At 42.0% G+C, this 22826-nt stretch overlaps 1 long non-coding RNA gene across 1 annotated transcript in view; it reads right to left on the bottom strand.

The window, feature by feature from the left end:
• Window positions 1–22826, bottom strand: part of LOC126957264 (uncharacterized) — a 325970-nt gene that overhangs the window by 129292 nt on the left and 173852 nt on the right. Inside the window, exon 3 of the long non-coding RNA XR_007726701.1 lies at window positions 8146–8257. This is a non-coding gene — a long non-coding RNA (uncharacterized LOC126957264). The remainder of the gene's footprint in view (window positions 1–8145; window positions 8258–22826) is intronic.

Genomic DNA, 22826 nt, shown 5'->3' on the forward strand with positions numbered 1-22826 from the left:
CGGCCTCCTGAGTAGCTGGGACTACAGACAAGTAGTATCACCATGCCTGGCTAATTTTTGTATTTTTAGTCAGGAATTTGCCATGTTGCCCAGGCTGGTCTCGAACTCCTGACCTCAAGTCAGGAGAGCCCGCCTCAGCCTCCCAAAGTGCTGGGATTACAAGTGTGAGCCACTATGCCCAGCCTATCCATTAACCATCTATTGTCTATATTAGTCAGGGTCCAGTCAGGAGACAGAAACCACACCAATCATTTGAACAGGGGGGACATTTTAATGGAAAGAATTGTTAACTAGTAAAAGGCATTAACTTTAAGAAGGGTAAGGAGATCTCTAGAGAACATTGGAATAGTAGGTGTAGGGAACAACTACTACCTTCCAAGCTGAGGAGAGTTATCAAGGAAGGAACTCACTTGAAAGAAGACATCCTCTCAAGATGAGATTCAGGCTGCATTCGAGATGTGGCCGTGGCCCACTGGACGGTGAAGAATTTCACCGAGGTGCTTCATTCCCACTAGAATGCTGGTGAAACTCTCTGGAAGTTTTGCTGGAGTGCCAGCAAAACTCGCCAAAAGGTGTGCACCAGCAGGTCTCCACAGGGAGCTGCCCAGTGGCCACTGCACCATAGGAGCAAGAAGAAACATAGGAGCAACAAGAAAAGTATAAGACCCCAGAGAAATGCCCCTTCTTCTGATAGTGTCCCCCCAGCGCCCTCTACTGACAAACGTTACTTCATATCAGCTGGTATAGAAATGTTTTCAGCGTTCAGCTTCAGTATAGCAAAACCATGCAAAGAGTAGATTTGGAGCAGAAGAGCAATAAACTGGTAACTGTCATAAACATGATTTAGATACTATGCTAGATACAGAGTATTCAAAGATGAAAAAAGGTGGTCCTTTCTCTGAAAAAACTTATTATAGTGGTAGAGAAAGTACTAATTTTTTTGGCTTTATTTCCTTTAAAAAAAATGATATCTTTCCAAGCCTTCTGAGATTCTCAGAAGAACACTAGGTGTGTTCAAGGTACTATCATTACATATTGTTAAGTCATTCCCTAATTTAAATTAGCACAAATCAACGTAAGGTACAGATACAGAAGAAGACAGCTTTGAAGTCAGACAGCCAGAGTTGGAATCTTGACTCCTCCACCTACTGACCTTGTAACTCTGGGCAAATTACTTAATCTGTCTGTGCCTCCATTTCGTCCTCTGTAAAATGAGGATACAAATAGTATCAACCTCACAGAGTTGTTGGGAAGATTAAATGAGAGGGGGGCATGCAAGTATTTTTAACATAATATCTAGCATATAGTAAGGATTAAATAAACATAAGCCATTATTTTTATAATAAATATAATCTTATATATTATATAATAAGATAGGACTAAAAATAACCTTTTAGAGGCCCCATTTAGGTTCCGAGTGATCAATTTCATGAATCCATATTTGGAGAGATCTTGTTCCACAGCAGTGCATATGAAAAAGATGAGAATCTTAGTTGACTCCAAGTTTAATAAGACCCAGATGATGATAATTCCCCTATTGTAGTTTCAGCTGGTCAGTCCACATGTGGACTATTATCCAGATAATATTCTGGATGCTGCATATTAAATAAACTTTGATAAATTTTAAAACAAAATTATGTAGAGAATAACAGATGACTATACAAAACAGAACATACAAACAAAAAACAGCTAAAGAAATGAGATTTGTTTAGTTAAGAGAAGATTTAAAAGATACCATAGCTCTCTTCAGCTAGTTCAAGGGTCATATTGTTCTTCTCGCTCTGGTCATCAAAATGAGTACAGGCATTCAGAACTTGACGAGGAGTGCTTTTCAAGGCCAGGAGCGGTGGCTCAAGCCTGTAATCCCAGCACTTTGGGAGGCTGAGGCAGGCAGATCACAAGGTCAGGAGATCGAGACCATCCTGGCTAAAACGGCGAAACCCTGTCTCTACTAAAAATACAAAAAAAATTAGCCGGGCATTGTGGTGGGCACCTGTAGTCCCAGCTACTCAGGAGGCTGAGGCAGGTGAATGGCATGAACCCAGGAGGCGGAGCTTGCAGTGAGCTGAGATCGCGTCACTGCACTCCAGCTTGGGCAACAGAGCAAGGCGCCGTCTCAAAAAATAATATATAAATAAATAAATAAATAAAGTGCTTTTTGGTTCAATGTAAATTAAAAAACTTTCTAAGAACGAAAGCCATTCCAATCATGGTTGAAACACATTTACAGATAGTGACTGGCATCTGCCACTCAAATATTCATACAGAGGTCTTCATATAGAGCCTGGATAGACACCTGTGATAGACTCTTGTGATGTGTCACCCAGATCTCTCTTCAGAAATCACCCTCCCAGCCGCCGACAGTATTACCTGCAGACTGGCCTTAGCCATCAGCACCTTCAAGGATGGCCTTGATGAAGAAAGTTGTGTTACCCAAGGTCTTACCCCTCCCGAAGTGGTCTACACGGGTGTACAGGTGTATAATTCTTTTTGTTTGTTTGTTTTTAGAGACAGAGTGATTAGCCTGTTCTCACACTGCTAATAAAGACATACCCAAGACTGAGTAATTTATAAAGGAAAGAGGTTTAAATGACTCACAGTTCCACATGGCTGAGGAGGTCTCACAATCACGGTGGAAGGCAAATGAGGAGCAAAGTCATGTTTTACATGTCAGCCGGCAAGAGAGAGTATGTGCAGGGGAACTGCCCTTTATAAAACCATCAGATCTTGTGAGACTTATTCACTATCATGAGAACAGCACAGGAACGACCTGCCCCCATGATTCAATGACCTCCTATCGGGTCCCTCCCATGACACATGGGGATTATGGGAGTTACAATTCAAGATGAGATTTGGGTGGGGACACAGCCAAACCATATCATGGGCTGGTCTTGAACTCCTGGGCTTAGGCAATCCGCCTGCCTCGGCCTTCCGAAGTGCTGGAATTACAGGCATAAGCCACTACACCCAGCCTAATTATTTAGACAGTTCTAAAGGATCATTCCAGCTTCAGAACTTCTCATAGGGTAAGCAGAGGCCTCTATTGGGAATGTCCCAACTTCTCCCTCTGCCCTATTTTGGTTCCTTTTCTTCCACAGGTGCTCTAAGAACACTCCGTAGTAAAGTTCCCATGTGCTAATCTGCATCTCAGAGTCTGCTTCCCAAGGAATCTATCCTGTGACAATACCTGCCCAGGATGCTATTGAACTGTTCTGAGTAGGGTAACAGGCATGGTCCCCTGCAGCCCTGTGACTGCCAAGTCTCTGGGCATCTGAAGCTGAACACTCTAAGTCTACAAAGCTCCATCCTATCCCCTGCCTGCAATCTATATGGATGATTCTCAATAAAACCTTAACCTTCTTTCTAATCACCTATCCCAATGTTACTTGGGAGGGGCACTTGTTAAATCACTAGGTTTTTCATTCAATCACTTGTCCATCTTTCAACAAATATTTCTTAAGACCTAAATATGTACTAGGTCTGGTGGGTGCAAGGGTGCACAGAAAACCTCTTTCCTGGAGCTTACACTCTCATAAAGGGAGACAGATATTGATGAACACATCATTTCTCAAATTTCAGCCATTTGCATACTGCTTCCAACATTTTTGCCATATAAACTATATGAATTAGAAGTACCATAATGGCCTCCCTTCATCCCCTGCCACCCCTTGCTTTCTATACTTGAGCCTCACTGGCATCATGCTTCTTCCTGCCACAGGGCCTTGGCACATGCTGCTGCCTCTATCTGGAGTGTTCTTCACAAGCCTTGCCATATCTCTTTAACTAGTCAACTCTTACTCTTCCTTCAGATAGCAGCTCATTTCCTGGGGGAAGCTCTTAAGTGAAATGAAGTGAAGTTGCCTAAGCCCAGGAGTTCAAGACCAGCCCATGATATGGTTTGGCTGTGTCCCCATCCAAATCTCATCTTGAATTGTAACTCCCATAACCCCCATGTGTCATGGGAAGGACCCGATGGGAGGTAATTGAATCATGGGGGGAGAATGAAGTCTGATTATGGTACTTCTAATTCATATAGTTTATGTAAGATGGATTCTTTTATCTACTTTAAGGCCCATTGTATGCAAAAACACTTATAAAAGTATAAGTATTCACTACTAGTAGTACTATATAGATATTTCTTCTAATACACATTAACATAAACAATAACTTTAACGTCATAAAAGGACATCCACATATCATCTGTCCCGTCATACATATACCACACTTTAGGAAGTAATTTACCCAAGGAATCACACAGAGAAATGTAAAATTGCAACTGTCACAGCTGCTTGCAAAGAAATATCCAGTATCCTCAGACCATATAAGAAGGGGATTTCACTTCATTTCACTTAAGAGCTTCCCCCAGGAAGTGAGCTGCTATCTGAAGGAAGAGTAAGAGTTGACTAGTTAAAGAGATATGGCAAGGCTTGTGAAGAACACTCCAGACAGAGGCAGCAGCATATGCCAAGGCCCTGTGGCAGGAAGAAGCATGATGCCAGTGAGGCTCAAGTATAGAAAGCAAGGGGTGGCAGGGGATGAAGGGAGGCCGGCCAGGGAGGTAGAAGCCAGTGATAGAAGAGGGAAGCTGGTGGACTCCATTCTCCACCATCTGCAGACAACCACGTAGAAGCCACATATACACGATCATCCTCTCTCCCCACACAGCCGAATTATAACACTTCCTTAGACCCTCTGCCAAAGGACACAAATAATCAGTATCAACTTGCATGTATCTGGCCTGGACTCAAATCTGAAACTCTGAAATTTATTTCAGACATGAAACTTTGGAAGCTGAAGTTGTATTTGCTAAATACTTAGATCTTTCATGGAGGCCTTTATTCATTCCATTCAGCAGGTGGAGTAGAGGAAAATGCTTTTTATTCCCAACATATTCCCTTAAACCCAAAAGGAAAAACAAAGTTTGCCAGCATAGCTGAGGTGGGAGTTAGAACAGGGAAGCAGTGATTCTGTTCTGTATCTTGAGTCTCATTCATATCGAAAACATGAAGTAATTAGCTTCTTATTGCTGTACTTCCAGAGATTCTGAATTTGATGTTTCTGTCCAAGTTTGGGTAGCTATGCTACTATTCAGTCCAAAAACAAATGAAGCAGCTTAAAAAGAATCACACAACTAAAAACCACATCTTTCACAAGCTACAAAAACAGAAGACAACTAGGAAACTTTTCAGAGATGGTGCCAGTTTCATGATTCAGGGACAGGAGAGGGGGAATTGGCTAGCTGGAGGCAATGTCTTAATCTGGGTATGAAAATAGATAATATACATATGTTTTTATAGATCTAAGGAGGAAAACTCAACAGCTCACATTACTTTTCAGAAACTAGCTCCTTAGAGTCCTAAGGTCAAATAGTGATCCCATGGAAAAGACAGACAAACCAAAGGGAAATTAAAGTGAATAGAGACAAAATATTTTTGGTATTCCAGGTTCTAAGAGAAACATGACTGATTCTTTATAATAACCACTCTGAATTGATCTCATTCCTTTTTCTAAAAGGCATGGGGCTAGGTGTGATGGCTCACACCTGTAATCCCAGCACTTAGGGAGGCCGAGGTAGGTGGATCATTTGAGGTCAGGAGTTCGAGACCAGCCAGGCTAACATGGAGAAACCCCATCTCTACTAAAAATACAAAAATTAACCAGGCATGGTGGTGCATGCCTGTAATCCCAGCTATTCAGGAGGCTGAGGCACAAGAAGAACCTGGGAGGCAGAGGTTGCAGTGAGCTGAGATCATGCCACTGCACTATAGCCTGGGTGACAGAGTGAGACTCTTGTCTCAGAAAAAATAAATAAATAAAGTTTAAAAGGCATGGACAGGAGATCTGCCTTCCTGACAACCAAACAATAAAGTACTTTCTGAATTCCTGGTTTGGAAGAAGGGATTGTAACAGACACCAGAGAATCCAGAGAACAAAAAACCGACACTATTAAGAGGTTCACACTCACAATTTGGCTGGTGAACGTGATATATGAACAAATCATTAGAATGTAACAGGAGAGCACTAAGAGGAATATGGACTGGATGCTACCAGAACACAGGTAGGAGGAAAAATTCTACTCAGGGGAGTTAGGGAAGACTTCCCAGAGGAGGAACGTTTCAGCTCTATCAGAAGAGACAAGCAGGCACTACGGTTTGTATGTTCGCATGTCTCCAAAATTCATGTGTTGAAACCGAATCACCAGTGTAATAGCGTTAGGAGGTAGGACCTTTGGGAGGACCTACCTCCTAAAGGAATTAGCACCAGTATAAAAGAGGCCTGCTGGAACTGCCTTGTCTCTTCCACTGTGAGGACAAAGCCAGAAGGAGCCATGAACCACTTTCTATCAACTAGAAAGTGGGCCCTTGCCAGACACCAAATCTGCTGGTGCCTTGATCTTGAGCTTCCCAGCTTCCAGAACTGTGAACAATAAATTTCTTACAAGCTATTCAGTCTGTGGTATGTTTTTACAGCACAGACAAAGACAGCAGGTGTCTACCAGGTGGGGAAGTAGGAAAAGGAAGCAGGACCATGGAGTCTCACCTCACTCATGGATTAGATACCAAAGAGTCGCGCACGAAAGGGAGCCACACGTGGTCAAAGTCACCCCCGACAAGCCTGCAGGGAGACGCATGTACCATCCTTGGGCCAATCCAACATGGCCGTTTCTTCCTCCCACATGGAAACAGATCACAGATCACTGCTTCTTCAGCTGGGCACTAGAGGAAGTCACTGACATGTGCTTGGGGGCTACATCCTATGAATATAGTGAATAATTAAGCACCATCATCACCCTTAGCCAAGAAGTGCTCCTGGAATGAGAGGCCCAGAAAACTGGGGCAACAGCAGACTCCCACCTCACCTCTCACTGCCCTGGGAGCACAAATGCAAGGAGTAGAAGGATGAGCAGATCACCCACACTATTAACTGCGACTTTTTCTTTTCTCTCTGCCAAGTAAAGTTTCTTTCCTGTGAGTTAACTATGTGTGTGTGACGTCACTTTCCTGCCAAGGAGAGGGCACAAGCTCTGGAGTCCTCTGATGCTACTACTGTATTTGTGATTTCCATAAGACTTGGTCTCCCTATCTCTAATACGGGGAGAACAGCGTAAGCTTCTTCACTTGGTTGGCATGAGGATTCAGTGAACTAAGCCATGCAGATTGCATAGAAACACTGCAAGGCACAGGGAAAGTGGTCCATGAGTATTTACTATTACTGCTATTATTAGGACTCCAGTCAGAGGACACAGCACAGGTTTGGGCCCAAGTACAAGAACAGCAGGTTTAAAGGATGTTGAGCAGCACAACTTGCCAGAGGTGAAGCTGGTAAAGCAGGAAACTTACTTCACAAATCAGGAGAATTTGGGAAGGTTCTTTATTGCAGGACTAAGCTTCTACTCTGCCTTTGGGCAAGAAGAAACCAGTGGAGATTTGAAGCAGGTAAGTCACAACTTGACATTTTGATTAAACTGAGATAGCTCTAGCTGTACCGTGGGAGAGAAGGTGGGAAAATCAACCAGGAGGCTCCTGCAGGAGGTTAGTCTTGAGATAAGGAGAAAATAAATTGGCTGGGCACAGTGACTCATGCCTGTAATCCCAGTGCTTTGGGAGGCCGAGGCAGGAGGATCTCTTGAGGCCAGGAGTTTGAGACCAGCCTGGCCAACATGGTGAAACCCCATCTCTACTAAAAATACACAAATTATCTGGGCGTGGTGGCACATGCCTATAATTCCAGCTACTCAGGAGGCTGAGGCATGAGAATCACTTGAACCCAGGAGGCAGAGGTTGCAGTGAGCTGAGATCATGCCCCTGCACTCCAGCCTGGGCAAAAGAACAAGACTCTATCTCAAAAAAAAGAAAGAAAGAAAATGAATTGACAATGATGATGATGATAATGACAGTCTTGGCGTGGGTCCCCCAAAAACAGACCCTGAGACCATGACTTGGGTGCAGGTTGAGAGGAAAGTCCAAGAAGTACAAGTTGAGGGAGGAGAAAGGCAGACGTGGAAGGGAGAAGGGCCAAAAAAAAGGCATATCCCTGAGCAGGTGACTGCTGTAGAAAACTGGCCTCGATTCCAACGGGGGCGCTCTGAGGGACTGTGGAGGAAACACCTCAGAATTGCCCAGCAAGGGAAGCTGGGGTACTTACTCATTGACTTCCATCTTTCTCTGGTTGAGGGTTTCTACAGGAGGTGTAAATCCCAGGACTTCTGGGCTGCTCTCCTCTGGAATGACAAGCTCTTGGAGCACCTGAGGAAGTCCTTGGGGAGAGAAAGAGAGAGAGGTGGGCTTTGAGGTGGGAAGTTTGAGTTTGATTGGGAACTGTCCTTCAGGGCTGCATGTGAGCTCAGAAGTGGCTGACAGGATATGGGGAGTTGGAGAGGAGGAGGAGGAGGAAGAGTAATGGCAGCAGGCAACCTTTACTGGGTGTTTCCCATGGGCCAGGCATGGTGCTAAGCACTTAATATAAACACATTATCACAGTCTACCCTTACAGCCCTCAGGAGGTGATGATGCTCTTAGTATCTTCATCTTATAGATGGGGAAACCGAAGCACCAAGAGGTTATATGATATACCCAAAGTCACACAGCAAGTAAACGATGACACCCATACTTGAGCTCACATATTCCGAGTCCAGGGTCCACACCTTCCGTCACTACTCTATACTGCCTCAGAGAGAATGGCAACATGCTGGGAAGAAGGGATAAATCTGAGAACAATTTAGGGTAGTACTGCCCGTAGAATTTTCTGTAATGATGGAAATGATATCTGTGCTGCACAGTATAGTAGTCATTAGCTACATGTGACTCTTGAGCACTTGGAAATGTGAATTGTGTGACTGAAGAATTAAAATTTGAATTTTATGTAATTTTAATTAATTTAAATTGAAATAGCAATGCATGGCTAGTGGCTACTGAACTGGACAATGAAAATTTAGGAGGTAGAATATCCTGACATGAAGAAGGTGACGATGACTTAGAACTTCACTAGCATGATGATGTTATACTGCATGGTGATGTGTGCCACAGTAAGTTACTAAGAGTATTTTAAAATCTGAAATTAGGGTGGGCATGGTGGCTCATGCCTGTAATTCCAGCACCTTGGGAGGCCGAGGCGGGAGGATTGTTTGAGCCCGGCAGTTTGAGACCAGCCTGGGCAATGTGGCAAAATCCCCTCTCTAAAAAAATACAAAACTTAACCAGGTGTGGTGGCACATGCCTATAGTCCCAGCTACTTGGGAGGCTAAGGTGGGAGGATCTGTTGAGCCTGGGAGGTTGAGGCTGCAGTGGGCTGGGATTGCACCACTGCACTCCAGCCTGGGTGACAGAGTGAGATCCTATCACAAAACAAACAAAATCTTAAATTAATGAATTTTAAATTTTTTATTTTAAAATGTTATCAAATGAATGCAGATCCATAGTTTAAAAAGTCATATGGTTGTATAGGGTTTATAACAAAACGCAGCAGCCTCCCCTCCCGTTGCACCCACTTCCTGCTCCCAGAGGCAACTACTTTCATTTCCTCTAGATACTTCTTTTGATACCTTTGTATTTCTAAATATCATGTTGACATTGTATTTCCTGATTTTTCTTCAATATTAAACAGTATCTATTGGCTTCATTATGGGAAATACGGATTTAGCTTCTTGCCCTATCCGCCAGCCAGATGTATACATAGACTCCACTGCATCCCAGTGCCATTTGCACTCTCCCTATGTAGCCACAGCACACCATTGGTTAGATCAACATTCAATGTTTACATAGTAAAACTATGTAACTGTTAGTTGCATAAAGACCACACAGATGATTGTGTTTCTTTTCTTACAGCAGTGTCTGGTTTTTATTGCCTCCATTTTCAACCTGCTTATCATTAATTCAGGCCCGGCGCGGTGACTTATGCCTGTAATCCCAGCACTTTGGGAGGCCGAGGCTGGAGGATCACAAGGTCAGGAGATCGAGACCATCCTGGCTGACATGGTGAAACCCCATCTCCACCAAAAACTCAAAAAATTAGCTGGGCATGGTGGCAGGCACCTGTAGTCCCAGCTACTCAGGAGGCTGAGGCAGGAGAACTGCTTGAACCCAGGAGGCGGAGGTTGCAGTCAGCTGAGGTCGCGCCACTGCATTCCAGCATGGACAACAGAGCGAGACTCTGTCTCAAAAAAAAATAAAGTCATTAATTCAGGCCCAAACTTTCTGGTAAAACTCTATAAAGTCTCTTAGTACAGTCAACTACATTGCTTATCACTTCCACTTTTCATTGCAATATCCATTATGAAGCCCTCCAATCTCTTTCTCCAATTCATGAGGCTGTTCTCGGGGCCTCCTGCAGGGCAGTCACCCTGTGGCTTCCCTCCACGATTTTCCTGGGATTCCTTATAACTCCCTCCTGTTTTAGACTGGCTGTTCTAGGATCCCACAGAATCTTCTTTCTTGATTTATTCTTCACCCACCTACCCATCTTTTAAAATATCCTTCAGTAGCTTTTTTATAAATGGTACATGGAAAGTCACTTTTTAAAAAGGGGCTTTGTCATGAAAATGTCTTCATTCTAGCCTTTTACTTTTGTGACAGTCTGGCTGGGTATGGAAATTTCAGTTGGAAATTATTCTCCCTCATAAACATGAAGACATTGTTCTTTTATCCCGTAAGAGTACTGAAATGAAAAAGTGTGATGTCATTCTGATTTCTGATCAATTACATGGCATGCCTTCTTTTCCTCTGGAAGTTTTCAGTATCTTCTTTGCCTCCAGTGTTTGAAATGTTTTACTAGTGAGCATTAGTATGAATATTTTTATTCACTGTGTTGAGTTTGTGGTGGGCCCTTCCAATCTAGAAACATATGTCCTTTGGTTCTAGGAAATTCTCTGGTACAACTTCTTAGATAATTGTCTCCTATCCATTTATTAAGTATCCCCTGCCAACCCAGCTCTACTGTTAGTAGAAGCTTGACTTCCTGATTTGATCTTTTAATATTCTTCTTTTTCTATCTCTCTCTTATTTTCCATCTTTTGGTGTTTTTTTGTCATATTCTCTGGAAGATTTCTTCCACTTGTTTTAAATTAAGGAAGAATTAAAAGATGCAATAATTAAATGAATGCTTAGTCTTTGACTGGAACTTGATTTGCAAAATACAACTATGAAAGACAATTTTGAAAAAATTGGAGGAATGTGAATATGAAATGGATATTAAATGATATTTTAAAATTATTAAGGATTTATTGAAGGATATTAGGGAATTATTATTAAGTTGTATAGTGGTTAATTTTATGTGTCAATGTGTCTAGGCCACAGTCCACCAATATTTGGTCAAGTATTATTCTAGATACTTCTGTAAAGGTATATGCTATGTAAGGTTAACACTCAATTAGACTTTGAGTAAAGCAGAGTCTCCTCTATAACGCAGGTGGGCCTCATCCAATCAGCTGAAGGCCTGAATAGGAAAAAGACGGACCTCCCTTGAGGAGGAAGGAATTATGCCAGCAGACAGCTTTCACACTCAAACTACAACATCGGCTCTTCCTTTAGGTATTTTTTTCTTTATTTATTTTGAGATGAGAGTCTCACTTTGTCTCCCAGCTGGAGTGCAGTGGCATGATCATAGCTCACTGCAACCTCAAATTCCTGGCCTCAAGGGATCCACCCACCTCAGACTCCTAAGTAGCTGGGACTACAGGCAAGTACTACCATGCTCTTGAGTTTTCAGCCTGTCATCATACCCCGCAGGTATGATGGACTTGCCAGCCTCCATAATCGTGCAAGCCAATTCCTTAAAATAAATATCTATCTCATACACACACACACACACACACACACACACACACACACACCCTGTTGCTTCTGGTTCTCTGGAAAACTCTAACGTAAGTTGTTAAGCAGTGGGTGTATGAGTGTTTATTATACTATTCTCTTTACTTCTGTTTTAAAATTCCCAAAGTAGACAGTCAAATCAAAGAGGAAAATTAAAAAATCATAGCAGTGGGTGGACAGTACTGGGGGTTCATTAGTCAAGTAGATGAGGTTTTTAAACTCCTCAGGGAGTGGGAGCAGGTAAGAAACTAGGTCTTGAGCTGAAGGTAGGCAGGAACTGCAATTGAGACATCTGTTAACCAGGAGTTTCGAAGAACTACACTCTAGTCAGAGAAGGGATGGATCAAAACAAAATAGCCTATTCATTGGCCTGAGGATGCGGCTCTCTTCAACCTTGTGCCATGAAGAAGAAAGTTCTCCAAGACTTTATAATCATGAGCCTGTCCTCAAGAAGATTTGGGCTACAACGTTATTACCTGCTTGGTCTAGGAACCCTTAGCCTTAGAAATTAACATAAGAAAGAGGTCCGTGATATTCCTGGGACACCAGGTGACAGCAAAGAAAAGCCTCTCTGTAGATCTAAAGCCCTAAATCAAGATGCTTGGTGTTTCCATGTTTACTGCACCCCAATCAATAGCTCATAATTCAAAAATTACTTACAAAAAGTTAAATGAGAGAGAGCCAGCAGACACACCAACTGTACGTCTGAACATGCAAGAGCTTCAGATACTGAACATTCAAGAGCTTCAGGACACTGACTGGATACAGGCCATAAAATAAGCATCTTTGAAATGATCCAATACGTTTTTCAAAAAGGACTTAAAATTGAGAAATAAAAAGGCTATCATAAACACTAGCAGATTTAATTCAGAAAGTAACTAAATACAACTTCAAATGAAAAATGGAGACATTGAAATTAAAAACCCAATAGGCAGAAACTTCCAGAAATGGCAGAGGATTGAAGTGGTTTTGAAATGTTCCCACTGATAACAATGATAAAAACAAGTTTGAGGGGGAAAAAAAAAACTTTTTTAAAGAAGAACTATTTAAAGACCCTGGAGAGAATCCAAAAGCAGATAGAAGCAGGAGACTTTAATCTTAAAAACTGCCACAGGAAGGAGTAGGAATTTCAAGTTTATATCTTCCCCACCCGAGGGTGATGTCCAACCCTCACAGCTAGGGCTGTGAAAAACAGCCATGGAAAAACCGCAGCCTTACCAGCTAAGGGTTCCACAGATTGGAGTTCAAGGCTGAAAAGTAGCTAGAAGTCTACAGGAAAAGTACTGGCAGCAGAAAAACCACAGAAGAAGTATAAAACTCTGAGTATAAACTCTGTCCAGGTCTCTGGCCAAAAGCTAAACTACACATATGTGGTAAAAGACCCTGAGGAACCTGGTGAAAAAGTGGACAGAAACCAGAGCAAAATCTCCCCTTGAATACAGAGCTTTGTGAATGTGCTGCCTTTTAAAAACAAACAAACAAACAAACAAACAAACAGACTTAGTACATTTCCTAACCATGCACAATTCAGGTGGCAGAAAATTGAATCTTGTAGCCTTGAAACGTCAGAGACAGCCTAAAATCAGCCAAATAGCTACAAATCAGGGAGAGGGAGCATCCATAAGCAAGAAAGTGCACAAAGAAGGTGACTGCCGTCTCTGCTGAAATCCTGGGCTAACTACCAAATTACACAGAAACAGGGAAAACCCCCAAAGGGGCAGGCAGAAAAGCAGCAATCAGAAGCCATGCGAAGAGAGATACTGGCTGCTGGGTATCACAGGGGGACAAAGTTTGTGGTTGGAGACTAAACAAGACAGCTGCCTACTAGAACAAAAACTCAGTAGTCTTCAGAAGAATACAACAGGATCTAGAGTTGCCATAATGAATTATCTATAAGGCCCAACTTTTTCTTTTTTTTTTTTTTTTGAGGGAGTCTCGCTGTGTCACCCAGGCTGGAGTGTAGTGGCAGAATCTCAGCTCACTGCAAGCTCCACCTCCTGGGTTCACGCCATTCTCTTGCCTCAGCCTCCCGAGTAGCTGGGACTACAGGAGCCTGCCACCATGCCCAGCTAATTTTGTTTTTGTATTTTTAGTAGAGACGGGGTTTCACCGTGTTAGCCAGGATGGTCTCGATCTCCTGACCTTGTGATCCACCCATCTCGACCTCCCAAAGTGCTGAGATTAAAGGCGTGAACCACCATGCTCAGCCTTAAGGCCCAACTTTCAACCAGAAATTACTATACATGCAAAGAAACATTAAAGTGCACTCTATACTCAGAGAAAAAGGCAGCCAATAGAAACCAATTCTGAGTGGCTCCAGATGTTGCATTTAGCAGACAAAAATCTTTAAACCAGTTATTACAAATATGTTCGAAGAATCTAAGGAAAACGTGATAAACATTGAATGAACAGCTTGGAACTCTCAGTGGAGAAATTAAAACTAAAATACATATAAAATAAAAAAGGGGGAAATTCTAGGGTTGAAAAGTACAAAATCTGACATTTTAAAAGTTCACTAGATGGGTTTAACTGAATATTGGGGATGGCAGAAGGAAAAATCAAGGAACATGAAGATAATGCAACAGAAATGCCATACCCAAACAACAGAAAGAAGGAAGATTGAAGAAAAATGGAGAGAACCTTAGAGACCTGGGGGAACAATATCCAGATGTTCAATATACATATGATTGTAATTCCAGAGGAAGAAGAGAGAGGAGGGAGTAGAAAAAATATCTGAAGAAATAATTATTGAAAATTTCCCAAAGGATCATAAGGAAAGTTTTAGGGGTATAGAAATGTTCTGTATTTTGAGTGTGGTGGTGATTTCATCGATATATACATTCATCAAAACATATCTAACTGTACAATTTAAATAGATGTGCTCCTATTCACAATAGCAAAGACATGAAATCAACCTAAATGTCCATCAATGACAAACTAGATAAAGAACATGTGGTACATATACACCATGGAATACTATGCAGCCATAAAAAAGAATGAGACCAGTCTTTTGTGGGAACATGAATGGAGCTGGAGGCCATTATCGTCAGCAAACTAACACAGGAACAGAAAACCAAATACTACATTCTCACTTGTAAGTGGGAGCTAAATGACGAGAACTTACAAAGGAAGAAACAACAGACACTGAGGTCTACTTGAGGATGGAAGGAAGGAGAGGAGCAGAAACGATAATTATTGGGTATGAGGCTTAATACCTGGGTGATGAAATAATCTGTACAGCAAACCCCCATGACACGAATTTACCTATGCAACAAACCAGCACGTGTGCCCTCGAACCTAAAATAAAAGTTAAAAAAAGAAAACTTGGGAAATTAAAGGAGCAATATATGTGATGATTTTGAACTTCACAAAATAAATATTAATAAAAATAAATAGGTATGCATTATTGTACATAAATTCAATCTTGATAAAGTTGGTTTAAAAAGTAAATGATGGCATAAACTTCCCCCCTCCATTAAAAAAAAATCCTAATGTATGGGTTAAATATTATATTGAACACATCTGAAGAGAATACAGAAAACAGAAAAATAGATTTGCAGAAATTAACCAGAATGCCATGTGGTGAGATAAATGAGCAGGGTAGAGGCATGAAAATAGAACGAACGGAGGAGTTTCTGTAGGACAGAAGCAAGGAAATGTGGTGAGATGGTATGTGGAGAGATTATCACGGATGATTTTCCAGTTTTGAGGAAAGACAAGAATCCTGAGGTTCAGGAAGGAAATGGAGCCCCCTACAGAACAAATAAAACCATATCCACATCTAGGAACACCTTTGTGAGTGTGAAGAATGCCACAGGAAATACGTTAAAAACAGCTGGAAGAGCCAGGCATGGTGGCTCATGCCTATAATCCCAGCACTTTGGGAGGCCAAGGCGGGCGGATCACCTGAGATCAGGAATTCGAGACCAGCCTGACCAACATGGTGAAACCCCATCTCTACTAAAAATACAAAATTAGTGGGGCATGGTGGAGCATGCCTGTAATCCCAGGGAGGCTGAGGCAGGAGAATCGCTTGAACCTGGGAGGCGGAGGTTGCGATGAACTGAGATCGCACCTTTGCACTCCAGCCTGGGCACTCCAGCCTGGGCAACAAGAGTGAAACTCTGTCTCAAAAACAAAAAACAAACAAACAAACAAATAGCTGGAGGAAAGAATGATGACCTCCACAGTGGCATTTACAGTGGCAGCAGACTTCTCAACATGACGACAGTGGCCAGGAGACAGCAGAATCTGGTCTTCAAAAAGCTGAGAGAAAATCACCATCACCCCGCCCAGTTGGCGCCTCACAGCCAACTGCAGATCCATTTCTGAACTTCTGTTTTGAACCTTCTCATGACCTCTTCATTCTCGGCCATCAAAATAGGCTCAGTCTCTTAGGCTATTAAGGGATTTTATTTAAAGTAAACAGTGTTAATGTGTTCAGGGTGTTAATGACATAATACTGTGGCCTGCCAGTGTTGACCTAAGCCGCTTTTATTATAATATTACTAAAATATACACAAATATATAAAACTAGGTATAAACCTCATATGCTTATAGTTCCTTAAACTATAAAGTTGTTTAATAGTAAACAACTATTAAACCCAAACAAACGTGTAAATATATATGTGATTTATAAATTAAAAACAAAGTTACAGTGCCAATAAAATCCAAAACGTTGACATAAATGTGACAGAATGCACCATCCATTTATCTGTTGATGGACGCTTGAGTTGTTTCCACAGACAAAATACCAGATTCTTAGAAACTAGAATCCTGCAATATAGTTTTATGCTTTCTGTTTCACTGTGGGAGGCCAGCATAGTGGCTTACAATGATGGGTCTGGAGTCAGACTGCCTGGGTTTAAATCCCACTGTGTGATTTGGGTAAGTGACTGAACCTCTTAGTTTCTATCCGCTTTCCTGTAAAGTGGATATAGTAAGAATACTTACTCATGGGGAAGTTGTGAAGATTCAATCCAACAATGCAAGGAAAGCATTTAGCCTTGTGCTCAGGACACACAAAGGGCTTCATAAGTTATTATTATCATTATTGTAATTACTCCTTTTTAATGATAAACCCATGTTAACCTCTGTTCCATTATTTTAAAGGCTAATCAATTTAATGAGACTCCAAAATATAATCCCAAAAGACTATTCAATGAAAAAATCCTAATGACCTTAGGACCTACAAAGCTGGCTCTGTGTCCACCTTCACCTGCAATGAATAAGGCATCAACCACCAGGCTTTTTTGAGTTTGGAATGCCTTAGTTAGTGTGAGCCACTGATGACTTAGTTTTCACACTCTGTCTTCTCTTCAGTCTACCTTGCGATGGGGTAGTATTAGCCTTCCCTTGGTCCCTGTGTGAGCATCAACTTCCACGCAAAGCTGGGAACTGAAAGAGTGTGGTCAGACACTCCCCGAGTGATCATCCAGGTGATCCAGAATAGGTTTACAGTCCTTTCATCCTTTCAAAAGAAAACAGAAACACACAGACACACACACACATGTACACACTCATCCCCCCGCCACACACACACATACACACACACACCCCTCCTAGAACTCTCTGACACTTAACAATGTGTATGTGGACTCTGGTTCTCTCTCTCTCTCTCTCTTACTTTCTCTCTGTTAGATTTAACAACTTCCTGGGAAGAAGGGTTTTAAGCCAAAAGAATCTCTTGGGGTGAGAATATTAGGCTTGGCGGAAGGCTACGGCAGGGGACTGGTAAAGGGGAGGGTTTGTTACACTCTAGGGGCAAAAGAATGCTTATGCACATAAAAAAGAAACAACAAAACTCTGCTATATATCCAGTCAACAAAGAGGGCAAGCCCAGCTGTAGAGAATGATAACCTTATACTTCTTAGTCTCTATGGAGTGGCAATTCATGATAAGAAAGGCTAGACTGAACTCCTATCTTTACAATGTTTATCAGGGGAAATTTAATAGGCCAACTAGCAACATTGGAAGAGAAACTGCACTACTTAAAAATACCATTGCTTTTTAATGACTTTAGCCCCTACTGTATACAAATGAAGCTACTTAAATAGAAATTATAGCTATCACTTAATTAAAGAAAGTCTATTAAGTTCTTTGAAGGTGTATCCATGAAGGCAATCATAATCTATTTCCCAAACACTTTACAGTTCAAACTGGCCCTACTACCAATCATTCTAAATGGGTATGGAATTAGCTGAGCTCTGAGTCTGGGTCGGTTCAGACACATCTTACAAATAAAAACAGATCCTGCAGAGTGTGAAAGCTTCTTCCCACATGGTACTTTTGGCCCCTATCTCCTTAAGTCTTCTCCTAATGGCCTGGCAAACCCTGTGGAGAAATGAAGCAAGGGCCAGACAAAGTCGATCACATGAGATGTTATCAAACACTACTTCCAGACCCAACCAAGTGATTACATCACGACCTAAGCCAGGGCACACAAACACAGGCTGGCTCCCCGATGGGCCCTGGGTCATTTCCACGAGTCCCCTTTTCCCATAACCAAATTCTGACTACCGTTTTCCTCCTCTCAGGACACAAGGGACATTAATGGACAAAAAAATGGGTAGAATTCCTAAAACCCTTTAAGCTTACAAAATACAAAGAACAATGACTAGATTCATACAAAATATCAGATTCCTAGAACTAAAATCTTCCTTCCCCTGCCAATTTAAATTAAAAAGTAGGGGTGGCAAAAGAATTAAAAGCAGGTGAGCCCAGGAAGCTGAGGTTGCAGTGAGCCAAGATCACACCACTGCACTACAGCCTAGGTGACAGAGCAAGACCCTGTCTCAAAAAAAAAAAAGAAAAAAAAGGTCAGGCACAGTGGCTCACACCTGTAATCCCAGCATTTTGGGAAGCCGAGGCGGGTGGATCACTTGAGCCCAGGAATTCAAGACCAGCCTGGGCAACGTGGTGAAAACCCATCTCTAAAAAAATACCAAAAAAAAAAAAAGGAAAAGAAAATTAGTCGCGTGTGGTGGTGTGTGCCTGTACTCTGGAGGCTAAGGTGGAAGAATCGCTTGAGCTGGGGTGGTTGAGGCTGCAGTGAACCGAGATCATGCCACTGCACTCCAGCCGGGGCGACAGAGTGACATCCTATCTCAAAATAAAAAAAAAAATAATAATTAAAAGCAGGGACACAAATGCTTGTATGCCAATGTGAATAGCAACATTATTCACAATAACCAACCAGTATAAATAACCCAAGTGTCCCCCACAAGAGTGGATAAAGAAAATGTGTTGTATACATGTAATGGAACAGTACTCAGCCATAAAAAGGAATGAAGTGCTGATACATGGTACAACATGGATGAACCTTAAAAACATTATGCTAAGTGAAAAAACCCATACACGAAAGGCCAAGTATTGTATGATCCCATTTATACGAGAATATCTAGAATAGGCAAATTCATAGAGATAAAAAGAAGATGAGAAGTTGCCAGGAGCTGGGGGAAATGGAGAGTTATTGCTTAATGGTTACACAGTTTCTATGTGGGGTGATGGAAACATTTTGGAAACAGATAGTAGTGATGGTTGCACAACAGTGTGAACGTAATTAATACCAGGTACTGATTTGTACGTTTCAACATAGCTAAAGGGGAAAATTATATGTTATATGTTTTAGCACAATTAAAAATAATAAAGGACTTGAATCACTGGAAACAACTCAAATGTCCTTCATCAAGTGAATGAATAATCAAATGGTGGTACATCCATATGTTGAAATAAAATGGAACTATTGATATATACAACAACTTGGATTGATCCCAAAGGCATTTTGATGAGTCAAACAAGCCCATCTCAAAAAGGTGACATGCTGTAGGATTCCATGCACATGACATTCTTGAGAAGACAAAACTATAGGCATAGAGAACTGATCAGTGGTTGGCAGGGGTTGGGGTCAGGGAAGCGTATGCTTATCAAGAGACAGCACAACGGAGCTTAGTAGGGGTGGGTGATAGAACTGTTCTGAACCCTGATTATGGTGGTGGTTACAAGAATCTATACACATGTTAAAATTCATAGAATGAGTCACCAAATTTTTTAAAAATCAAGTTTTTGTTTGTTTTTTTGAGATGGAGTCTCGCCCTGTCACCCAGGCTGGAGTGCAGTGGCGCGACCTCAGCTCACCGCAACCTCCACCTCCTGGGTTCAAGCAATTCTCCTCCTTCAAAGTAGCTGGGATTATAGGTGCGTGCCACCACACCAGGCTAATTTTTGTATTTTTAGTAGAGACAGGGTTTCACCATGTTGGTCAGGCTGGTCTTGAACTCCTGACCTTAGGTGATCTGCCCACCTCAGCCTCCCAAAGTGCTGGGATTAGAGGTATGAGCCACTGTGCTCAGCCAAGTTATTTTTTAAAAGTAGGGTAGAAGGAGAAATGGCACCAATTGCTATCACTGCTCTTACAACTCTGATTTCCTGTTTCTTTTTTCTACTTTTATTTTAGAATCAAGGAGTACATGTATAGACATGTTACAAAGGTATATCGCATGATGCTGACATTTTAGTACAAATGAATCCGTCACCCAGATATTGAGTATAATATCTGTGGATTTCTTAATCTCTTAAAATTGTCCAAAGATCAGTCTGGGGGGAAACACAACTTGTACAATTACAATACAGGAGTTATATTTCTATTCCTAGAAGAGACTCTTTCCCTGCACCTCATCCACCCACATGTAGTCACACTGTTTGTCTTTTCAGCCTTGATGTCTTTCCTGGACAAAACTTCTTTCATTTGGGAAAAAGAAACGTGGCTGTGTCCCAATGATATTGTCCACAGAGTCCTGGAAAATACCGGAACACACGTCTATCACGGCACAATGAGGGCAGTGCTCAGAACCCTTCCTCTTAGGTGCTCCACTGGCATGTTCTCAAAGCACAAGTCTCCTAGGTTGTTTAATAAGAATAGCCCCTGAAAACCTTCTGGTTTCATTACTGTGAGTACCTGTAAGTACCCAGTTCCACAACAGCCCATATAGGCTCCATCTAATAAACACACACAAAAAACTGTGGGAGACCCTGGATCCAGCCCAGTGGTCTGCAGGAGAAAAATGCCAAGAGAAAGCTCCCAGCTATCTCATGTTTCCGTGATAATTCATGCTGCACTGGCAGCTCTAGCCTTTGGAAGCCTCTGGAAGCCCCTGGGACATTATTTATGGCAGCTACAGACAGCTACAGGCCCTGGATGTGAGCTGGACAAACTTGGGAGAAAGCAGAGGACTGACTGCCCTGTTTTATCTCACCATGCGCTTCCTCATCTCTCCTGTCTGGGGAGGGGTGTCACCCAGTGAAAGAGTATTTTACAAGCAAGCCATTCATCAGGACTCCTAATTAAAAAGCTGGAAGGCGTAACACTGGAGTTGGTTTTGCCATCTTCCAACACCTCATTAACCTCATCACTGGTCTTCTGTTGAGGGCAGGATGCTCAGGAATTACTACATAGGATCTATCCTTAATGCTCAAGCAGAAAGAGAAACAGCAACACTACTTCAAAAAAATACTTCCCCCAATCCCCTAGATCATGAACAAAACAGGAAGGATGTGACAAGGGGAGAAAGATCTACTTAAAGTTTACTAAATTTAGGAATATGTGCCTTTACCCAGAGGAAAATAGAGGAGGAATATTAAGTAACCCATTTTTCATAGGCCTTTCTAGTAAAGGGGAAGATGTTTTCTCAACTTCTCTCCGAAAAAGACAGCTAAGAATAAATAGCTAGGGCTTTGACCCATACTGTGAACCAAAAGTTGTACTTTTTGTGAATTTTGAACTTAGCCCAAGTACTCCTTCTTTTACTCGACTGCAAAACTAAACTTACATTTTAAATACATAAATAAACCTCAGGGATGTAGTTCAAACTGCAACCATGTCCATTTATTTTCCATGACTGGTGAACTGAAACACAAAAATATTCACACAACCAAACCAATATTTCTATGTTTTTGACTTCGGTATCATGGAAATGAGAGGAAGAAACTAGGTTGTATTCAAGCAACCATGACTCTTACTCTATCTCATTTCTGGTGAAAAATCGGTAATACTTGAAGGAGATAGTCCCAAGTGGTGGGACAAGACCAAAAACTAGACCTGAATCTGTGATGCTGTCACTGACCCACCAGTACCAGCCTGTCTTCCTTTGCTGGTTCCCTACAAGAAGGAAGTTACAGAGCCCATTTTTTCCCATCAAAATAAGAAATCAAGAAACCTAAAGATAGATTCTATCCTTTTTTGGCCTACAATAAGTTAGCAGGGCTATGACATGGCTACCCAGTCACTTGGATCTTTTCCAAAAAGTTGTAACAGATACCTTTGCAATCGGAACGGAATGGCAGACACAAGGCCAGATATTTTATCTCACCCGGTTAGGAATTAATGGTGCATGTGGACAGATCACTAGACAAGCAGGAACATGAATGTATCTGCAAATGTTGACATCCTAGACAAAAAATACTGAAAACCAGTGGTTTGCGAAACACAGAGGGCACCCATATGAGTCACAGGCTGTCTCCTCAGACCCACAGCTCCTCTCACATTTGTAATCGTTTTTGGCTGGCTTTTCCTCCTCCTCTTTCATGTAAGGCTCTGTTCTTGGCCTCTTCCACTCTCCTTGGGTAGCTACAGCTATTCTCATCCCTTCAAGGACAGCCTGTTTCCCGGTGGCTCTCAATCTACGTCTGCAGCTTCTTTTCTTTTGGGAACTGCAGGTCAGTATGTTTAACGGCCCACTGGCCATTGACATGTGGATACTCCACAAACACCCTGAGAGTCACCTGCTTTCCCTTCCTCAGTCCCAAATCTATTCTTCCTGTATTTGCTCATGAAAATTCTGAGCTCCATAGCCAACGTCACTCCAAAACATTTCCTTTGATGCTTTCTCGGTCTCAAAATGAGCATATTTCTAGCAAGGAAGCACGAGGTGATGATGCTGTATAAACGTGCCTGCTGGCCCCTGAGGCTGGGGGGAGAGGTATGGGCAGGTGAGGCTGGAGTGATGCGGAGCCATTTCCAGA

The sequence above is a fragment of the Macaca thibetana genome, chromosome 6 (assembly GCF_024542745.1).
Source record: "Macaca thibetana thibetana isolate TM-01 chromosome 6, ASM2454274v1, whole genome shotgun sequence".
Classification (NCBI taxonomy): Eukaryota; Metazoa; Chordata; class Mammalia; order Primates; family Cercopithecidae; genus Macaca; species Macaca thibetana.